Source organism: Procambarus clarkii, chromosome 33 (genome assembly GCF_040958095.1).
Source record: "Procambarus clarkii isolate CNS0578487 chromosome 33, FALCON_Pclarkii_2.0, whole genome shotgun sequence".
Taxonomy (NCBI): Eukaryota; Metazoa; Arthropoda; class Malacostraca; order Decapoda; family Cambaridae; genus Procambarus; species Procambarus clarkii.
The window spans coordinates 30,285,695-30,295,744 of NC_091182.1; positions in this window are offsets into that span (position 1 = coordinate 30,285,695).

Genomic DNA, 10,050 nt, shown 5'->3' on the forward strand with positions numbered 1-10,050 from the left:
AGTGTGTATGGTTAACACGTGTTGGACAGGTGTGGTGGTGGTGGTGGTGTATGAGTGTGTATGGTTAACACGTGTTGCACAGGTGTGGTGGTGGTGGTGGTGTATGAGTGTGTATGGTTAACACGTGTTGCACAGGTGTGGTGGTGGTGGTGGTCTGCAACACAGAGCAACAATCGCAACAACCACACCAAGGCAATATAATACAATAATCTCCACTGTTATAATAACTCGATCGCCACCACAACCACTCAACAATCGCCACCACCACACCACAAACACAACAACAATTCCACAACCACCACACTACAACAACTCCTCAACAACCACACCACAACAATAATAGAAACTCCACAACAACTCTACAACAAGATCCTGTTTCTCACAGTTACTCAACCATTATGATAAAATCACAGAAGCTTTAGCAGATAAGCAAAATGCAGATGATATATATACAGACTTTGCAAAGTCCTTCGACAAATGTGACCATGGAGTGATAGCCCATTAAATGAGATCAATAGGAATAACGGGTAAAATGGGGTGTTGGATTTTCAACTTTGTCAAACAGAATGCAAAGGGTAACAATCAATCAAATAAGATTAAGTCCAAGTGCAGTGAAAAGCTCTGTACCTCAGGGCACAGTCCTTGCACCACTGCTATGTCTCATATCTCTGATATAGACAAACGTACTAGTCACAGCTTTGTTTCATTCTGTGCAGATGATGCAAAAATCAGCATGAAAATTACCTCTGTAGAAGAAACTAAAAACTACAGGCATATATTAATAAATTCTTCTATTGGGTAACTGAAAATAACATGATATTTATTGCTGATAGGTTCCAGGTACTTAAGTATGGTGGAAACAGGAACCGGAACAAAGGTGGAAGTCTTCAAGATACAACTTAGACAAGTTCTTTTATGAAATCGGACCAATCGGGTTGTAGTGGATATATGGGCCTGCGGGGGCTCTAAGCAATAGCTTGTTGGACCAAGTTATCACAAATCGAGCCTCAGGCCGGCTCGGGGAGCAGAACTCCTCCCGAAACCCTCTCCAAGTAAGTTTCAGATATAATCAAATGTGAAATATGGGTTGTGATTCACGTGGAGTTTTACACTGGCCCTGTATGACTGATGGGGACTTGTATTACCACTGCTACCTTATTCAATCTTGTGTTGTTGATATCCTCAAAATGCATCCGGAGTCTGCCAGTGCAGACCGCTTATCACATGCTTCTGTATGACTAACCATCCTGTGTGATGGGGATTTCTTAGCATCACCTAGTTAGCTTTTTTGACACACTGTACTCCACTTCATATAGTCTAGAGTAGCTGCACTAATGCAGATGTACCTCATATATTAATAAAAAATAATGCGTCATTAATGGGCGCTTACAAACGAGAAATGTTCTCCTAAGTCTCTCCTGCTTTGACAGGGTAAGATAGCTTTTATAGAAACTAGTGTGATATTAAACACTTAACCACTAAAGGTGATTAAGATGCTTTTACAAGCTCAGGTTTTAGGTACATGCATTGTATAACAGATGTATTACATATGGTATAGGTTCAATACATTGTATAATAGATGTATTACATAGTCAATCTTGGGTACAAGTCCAATATCTCATCAAGTGTTCCAGTACTCGTATAGTATTTACAGAGTTCAGCATACCTTAGCCCAGGAGAGGGAAAGTCAGTCAGTATGGGACATTCTACAATATAATGTTCAAGAGAGTGCATGTTTTCTCTTTCACAAAGTTGACACATTGTGTACTCGACATTTGGGTTGTGAGAAAGCTGCCAGATACGTCTATATCCCAGGCGTATTCTGGCCACTATAACATCACATTGCCGAGTTCTTGTTCTATTAGTCCCATATGTGAATGTCTCCTCGCGATATTTATCATAATGTTTAATGCTACAACTTTCAGGTCTTTGTGAATTTGTTAGGTCGGTAAGATTTTCATTAGATAGTTGTTTAAGTATTCTTTTTTGTCACTGCTAATGAAACACCCATGTCAATGTCTACCACTGGTTTTCTACAGGCTGTCTTTGCAAGCATATCAACAGTGTCATGCCTTGAGATGCCAACATGTAATGGTATCCATAGGAATTTAATTTCAAATCTGTTTTCTTTAGCAGCTAAAACATTCATTCGAATATCACTGACTATTTTCTGGGTGTTACTACTATGTGCGTTCAGTGCCAGGAGTGCACTCTGCGAGTCACAGTATATAAGTCCACTGCCTTTGTCTTTTAAAAATTCAGTGGCAAGGTATATGCCTGCAAGTTCGGTTTGAGTTGTACTTGCCCAGTCATTGACGCGCTTCATTGCTGTATGTACGAGAGAAGATTGTTCAAATATGTTACATGCACATCCGGTACATCGTCCACCTTCTTCTACAGAGCCGTCGGTATAGCACTGATACACATCGTTACCCATACTCTGAGTACTTTCAGTGATGCTTTTCAGTGTTAACTGTTTTAATAATGTAGTGTGCACACTATCTTTCTTGGGCGCATTTACAAAATCAACCGATAGATCCCAGTTATCCCATGGAGTAATTGGTTGATTAATCAAAGAGTTGGGTACATATTTAATATTTTGATGGAGTTGGCTACCTTGTAGAACCAAAATACACAATCAGATTTCGCTCTTCTCCTATCGACCTCAGGTGAGTGCAGCATATTAGAAAGTTTAGCTTGAAACTTCACGTGTTGCCGACATCTACTCAATGCCTTCACGCCGAAAACTGTGCTAATGGACAAAATTCTCTCACTTATGGTAGGTAATTTTAACTCTGCTCTCATTTTAACTATTCTCGTGGACTTTGGAGCCCCAAGGATGAGACGCATAGCTTCATTTTGCAAGGTTTCAAGAGAATTTTAGCTCTGTATACAGTGTGAGATGTAGAGCATTGTAGTCAATCACAGAGGGTATAAATGATACATAAAACATTCGAGCAAGTCACGTTAATTCCATGATTGACGCCAAGGTGATTCTTTCACCTGATACCGCTGTTCACCTAGCATTAATAGTTAGCCAGGAGTTAGGCGACTCTTGTGGGTTTACATCCTGGGAGGTCAGAACCTAGGCCTTGGGGGGGGGGGGATTTCTAGCCTAAGTATAGACTTTGTCACCTACAACGGGAATTGTTGTAGATTATTGCGCCGGTTGTTAAATAGTACAGTGTTGTGTAGTGACAGTGTTGTGTTGTGTAGTGACAGTGTTGTGAAGTGTAGTTTAGCAATAGTAAAAGAAGTCATATGTGTAGTGACACTGTCTTCATCACTGTAACCATCTATACTACACACTAGAGTCACAATTCTGAAAATAAGAATTGATCGACGTTTCGGTCAGCTCTGATCCTTGAAGTGACTCCTTGACACTTTCCTGCCCCATGGCAGATCACCCCTTTCCAAATTACTGCCCCCCCAATTCCCACTCAAGAAGCTGATTAAAGAACAAGCCTTGCTTCGACAAGAAGAAAAGTACAATTCCTTAAGCCAACTTGATGCTTTGGTCAGAGAGCGCTGCCTTTCCCAGGTTATTTACACTGATGGATCCTTGCATCAGTCCCATGGTGCAGCTGGAAGTGCAGTTGTTGTGACAGGGAGAGATGGTTCCATCTCCTATGAGTGTGGAGCGCGTCTAAGTAACTGGGCCTCCACTCTTCAAACTGGTTTGGTTGCCATAATCCTTGCACTCGAGCGCGTACATGAATCCAAAGTTGACACGTTAATTGTAAGTGACTCCTTGTCATCCTTGACTGCCCTCAGCTCCCCAAGGCATAACTGTGACGTGCTTATCTCTGAAGCTAGACACAGATATAATGAAATAATCAATGATGGAGTCAGAGTCTGTCTCCTGTGGATTCCTTCCCATATTGGCCACCGAATGCATGATAGAACTGATGAGTTAGCCAAGACTTTTGTTCATAAAGAGGGAATTAATTACCATCTTGGACTGCCTTTGAGCAGTCTGCGGGCAGTAATATTCCGGGAACATCAACAAAATCTCGTAGATTTGAAGCAAAGTGAAATTCACAGCAGTTGCTCCATCTATCATCATTCTATTATGCAGGAAGTATCGCACGTCTATGGGTCATCCAATAAGGTTCGCAGACTTCTAAATGTTACCACTGCTAGGCTTAGGCTCGGCTACAAGTACTTCTGGGAGGTTGCAAAATCTGTTGATGTAGACCTGACTAAATGTAAACTCTGTCAGCAGAACTATTCGCATTCATCGCGTCATTATATAATGGAATGTGAAAAAAATCTGGGAATTCAGAGATAACACCATCAATGGAGTCCAAGAAATGTGTAAGTACTTTATTCATAATGATGTACTGCCAGGAATCTTAGCCAAGTATCCAAGGTTTGCTTACTGTAAGTAATGCATGCACATGACTGTAGAGCTGCCGCCCAGTTGGGTGGGTGTGGAGCACATGACTGTAGAGCTGCCGCCCAGTTGGGTGGGTGTGGAGCACATGACTGTAAAGCTGCCGCCCAGTTGGGTGGGTGTGGAGCACATGACTGTAGAGCTGCCGCCCAGTTGGGTGGGTGTGGAGCACATGACTGTAGAGCTGCCGCCCAGTTGGGTGGGTGTGGAGCACATGACTGTAAAGCTGCCGCCCAGTTGGGTGGGTGTGGAGCACATGACTGTAGAGCTGCCGCCCAGTTGGGTGGGTGTGGAGCACATGACTGTAAAGCTGCCGCCCAGTTGGGTGGGTGTGGAGCACATGACTGTAGAGCTGCCGCCCAGTTGGGTGGGTGTGGAGCACATGACTGTAAAGCTGCCGCCCAGTTGGGTGGGTGTGGAGCACGTGACTGTAAAGCTGCCGCCCAGTTGGGTGGGTGTGGAGCACATGACTGTAAAGCTGCCGCCCAGTTGGGTGGGTGTGGAGCACATGACTGTAAAGCTGCCGCCCAGTTGGGTGGGTGTGGAGCACGTGACTGTAAAGCTGCCGCCCAGTTGGGTGGGTGTGGAGCAAGACTAGTAACTGTGACTCACTCTAGATGTAAAAGTGCCTTGTATAGTGACTGTTGTGAACCTTTTGTTGAACCACGTGTGATATAAAAAGATTATCGATGTGTATATGTATTTGAGTAAATGATTGTACATATATGTACATGTGTATAACATTAATAATTGTGTAACGAGCTTCAAAAGAGTATCACTTGCTTAGGTAAATGAACTATGTGATTCAGTTCCTGAGCCCATTATGTGCCTCTGTAACCCTTTTTCCCCATCACCCACAAGATGGGTATGGGGTGCATAATAAAGAATAATAATATTCGCGGGCACTGCCAGTTATGATGAAATTCAACCTTATTTAGTAACTTAAAAACAGCTTAAAAATAAAAGATCTCAGCCTCCCCTGCAAACAAGCTGTAACTTATAACCGTTCTCTGTACATCAAGAGCCGTTTTCTCTAACGTAACATAAATGCCAGCTCAAAGAAAATTGAACTGGCACATAGAAAACGATATTTTCAGGCGCTCTCAATTAATTTGCCTTAACCTTTAATTTGTCACGTTTTAACTACCCTATTAATATCAACGTAAATAATAAAAATAATGGTCCAAGGAATGAAAAAATGAACCGTAGCGACAATGAGCATTTGTGTGTGTGTGTGTGTGTGTGTGTGTGTGTGTGTGTGTGTGTGTGCGTGCGTGCGTGCGTGCGTGCGTGCGTGCGTGCGTGCGTGCGTGCGTGTGTGTGTGTGTGCGTGTGTGTGTGTGTACCCCCCTCTCACAGTCACCCTGATATGGTCCCGGGTTCTATTCCCGCGTACGGCGAGACGAATGGATGGCATGATTTTGCCCCAGAGTTCGAAACCGATTTTTTATCTCGTTATTCACCTTTCCTTTCCATCTTCTCGTTATTCTCTCTCTCTCCCTTCTTTTCCGTCTCGGTATTTCTCGTCCCCCTCCACTACTCTGGTATGAACTTTAGTGTTTATTATTACAAACTTATACGACAATATTACGAGCGTCTAAGAACGTCTTTCCTTGTTTTCTTTCAGGTAAAGAACAGTCCAGATGCTTGCTGAGACATCGTAAGACAGCCCTGATGCTGAGACATCGTAAGGTAAGACACTTCAGATGCTTGCTGAGGCATCGTAAGACAGCCCTGATGCTGAGACATCGTAAGACAGCCCTGATGTTTCTGAGACATTGTAAGACACTTCAGATGCTTGCTGAGGCATCGTAAGACACTTCAGATGCTTGCTGAGGCATCGTAAGACACTTCAGATGCTTGCTGAGACATCGTAAGACACTTCAGATGCTTGCTGAGGCATCGTAAGACACTTCAGATGCTTGCTGAGACATCGTAAGACACTTCAGATGCTTGCTGAGGCATCGTAAGACACTTCAGATGCTTGCTGAGGCATCGTAAGACACTTCAGTTGCTTGCTGAGACATCGTAAGACACTTCAGATGCTTGCTGAGACATCGTAAGACACTTCAGATGCTTGCTGAGACATCGTAAGACAGCCTTGATGATGCTGAGAAACTGTCCCACGTGTCTGGAACCATTGGAACTGTTTTTGTTGTTGTTGGTTTGGATGGAGAAGAGCTCCGAAGGTAAAGGTGACCCACAACAGTTTAGTGGAACGTTCAAATCAAGCTCCGATAAGGCCACGATGTTTACGCAACGCCATCAAGGTTTAACCTTTTCCAAAATGGATGAGCAATTACCCTCAGCGTCACGGAGCCGTGAGCAACTGAGCGCCACGGAGCCGTGAGCAACTGAGCGCCACAGAGCCGTGAGCAACTGAGCGCCACGGAGCCGTGAGCAACTGAGAGCCACGGAGCCGTGAGCAACTGAGCGTTACGGGGCCGTGAGCAACTGAGCGCCACGGAGCCGTGAGCAACTGAGCGCCACGGAGCCGTGAGCAACTGAGCGTCACGGAGCCGTGAGCAACTGAGCGCCACGGAGCCGTGAGCAACTGAGCGTCACGGAGCCGTGAGCAACTGAGCGCCACGGAGCCGCGAGCGTATTGGTAAACCAATGTTACATTGGTTACCATTACAATCTATTATGAAAAACGACGGTTCAGAAATATGTCCGTTTTCTATGCCTCGGACCCCACTAGGTTAAGATAAAAGGTTGGATTGTTTACAGAGTGGCAAATTGGGCTGCGCGTTGGGTCCGAACTACCTCCGCTGGCCGCTACTGCTGCTGCTGCAGGTGTAGCCAGCACCGCTGCTGCTGCTCTGTGACCTGGAGCAAACCTGGAGCATATCTGGAACATACTATGCTCCACACTCTTCACCCCGGGTGATGAAGGTCTGGGAGGTCCAACATTATCTCCCAAACCGCTTTATCATTACTGAATCAACTTCCAGTTCTAAGCTCGACTGTGCCATTAAACACCTACAATATGTAGACCAAGTATACCCCCTTTCTGGTTAACAATGTAAACTTGATAATAATAGGAGAGCAGCGGCGTCAGCGGCGGTGGCGGTACTCGCCAGACTACAGTGTAAACAAAGACAGTACCATCCACCAGGACTCACCGAGGACCATGAGTACCACAGTACCATCCACCAGGACTCACCGAGGACCATGAGTACCACAGTACCATCCACCAGGACTCACCGAGGACCATGAGTACCACAGTACCATCCACCAGGACTCACCGAGGACCATGAGTACCACAGTACCATCCACCAGGACTCACCGAGGACCATGAGTACCACAGTACCATCCACCAGGACTCACCGAGGACCATGAGTACCACAGTACCATCCACCAGGACTCACCCACAACCAGAGACAATAACATGAATCTCCAATTTACAGTTGGCCCCCATAAATGGGGCAAATGCAGCGCTAATCGAATCGCACACAAAGGATTACCGCGATAATGACATGTGGATACCTGGGTACAATGTTCTCAGCTGTGACAGGAAACACAGGCTACAGGGTGGGGTTAGCCTGTACATCAAAGATACGCTCATCTGCACTGAGCTGCTAAACACCACAAATAATATGGTGGAAGTGCTGATAATCGAAATAGAGATCCTAAATGTGATGATTGTCCTTGTATGAATGAGGCAAATCCTCAGCAGTTTGAAGACCAATTAATGAAAAATAGAACACTGCTTAGAAAACCTCACAAATCCAGCCCCAATCATCATCTTGCTTGGGGACTACAACCCACGGCACCTGAAGTAAAAAAACGTGGCAAATACAGTTATATCCGAGAGAATCCCAGGCAGTAGACTAAACGGTCAATCACAGACAAATGACTTGCTACAGATGTGTGCGAAAGATTTGCCATAAAACGCCAAATTGTACAACCAACTAGAAAACAAAACACGCGAGACCTTATTTTCACAACGGCGAATTGGTCAGGAATGTAATAATTACAAATACCTGTTGCTCAGATCTTAACTGAAATTTAGACAAGCACGAGCAGTAGCCCTGCACACGGGTTCAGACCGGGGCGCTCTTGCCTCTCACAACTGCTGGACCACTGTGACATGGCCTTAGATGCTATAGAAGACGAGCACAACTCTGATATAATTTACACAATTTACAAAGGTCTTCGACAAATATGACCATGGTGTTATTGCACACAAAATGTGTGCAAAAGACTTTACCGGAAAAATAGGAAGATGGATCTACAACTTCCTAACAGAACCCAATGTGTAATAGTCAACAAAATAAAATCCGGACCATCAGCCGTGAAGAGGTCAGTCCCTCAGGGTGCTTCCTCCAGTACTTTTTCTCATCCTCATATCGGACATGGACAGGGACACAAACTATAGTACTGTATCATCCTTTGCAGATGACACTAGGATTTTTATGAGAGTAGATAACATAGAGGACACGGCAAACCTCCAGTCAGATGTAAATAAGATCTTTGATTGAACCACATGAAATAATATGTAATGAAGGTAAGTTCCAATAAAAATGAAAACTATAAAAACAGGAACCACTTACAAAACACAATCAAACCTTAACATAGAACGAAAAAGCAACGTATAGGATTTAGTGTACTCGTGTCGGAAGACCTTACATTTAAAGAACACAATAAAGTAGCCGTCACAACTGCAAGAAAAATGACAGGTTGGATAACAAGAACTTTTCACACTAGAGATGCTATACAAATGATGATACTTTTCAAGACGCTAGTGCTCTCTAGAGTGGAGCACTGCTGCACAGTGACAGCCCCTTTCTAAGCTGGAGAAATTGCTGACCTGGAGAGCGTGCAGAGATCATTTAAATGTTTTACTGAGTGGATTCTAGTAATAAATTATTGGGACCGACTAAAATGCCTAAATCTGTATTCTCTTGAGCGCAGGCGGAAGAGATACATAATAATTTACACGTGGAAAATAGTAGAGGGGCTGGTCCCAAACCTGCACACAGAAATAACATCACATGAAACCAGAAGGCATGGCAGGATGTGCAGAATACCCCCGTTGAAAAGCAGAGGTGCAACAGGTACTCTGAGAGAGAACTCTCAACATCAGAGGCCCGAGACTGTTCAACACGCTTCCACTACACATAAGGGGCATAACTCAGTGTTCAAGAGAGAACTCGATAGGCACCTCCAAAGGATACTTGATCAACCAAGATGTGATTCATAGGTCAGGCCGCGAGCAGCCGCGCCTGATTGACCATTCCAGCAACCAGGAGAACTGGTCGGGGACCGGGCCGCGGTGACGCTGATCCCCGAAATCAACGCAAGGTCCGGGTCGCACACAGTCTCACCACCAGCCCACCACTGACCATTAGGCTCTGTCATTACTAAAACAATCAGCTATACTTTTTGATGGCAGAAAATGTCAGTGAGGCTCACCAGTATTTGCATGTAAGGTCAGGATGAGGAATGCATGACCCGCACCGCAGATGTGAGGGCATTGATGACCTGCCCATCTAGTATTGATGCCGGCCAGGCACGCTGCCTCACACAATACACCCTGACACTTACACCTACACACGCTACCATCGTCACACACATCACACTTTACACAAATATTAACACATGTGTTTACTGCGACAGACTCAGTGTCATCTGGTAATAATTATTAACTG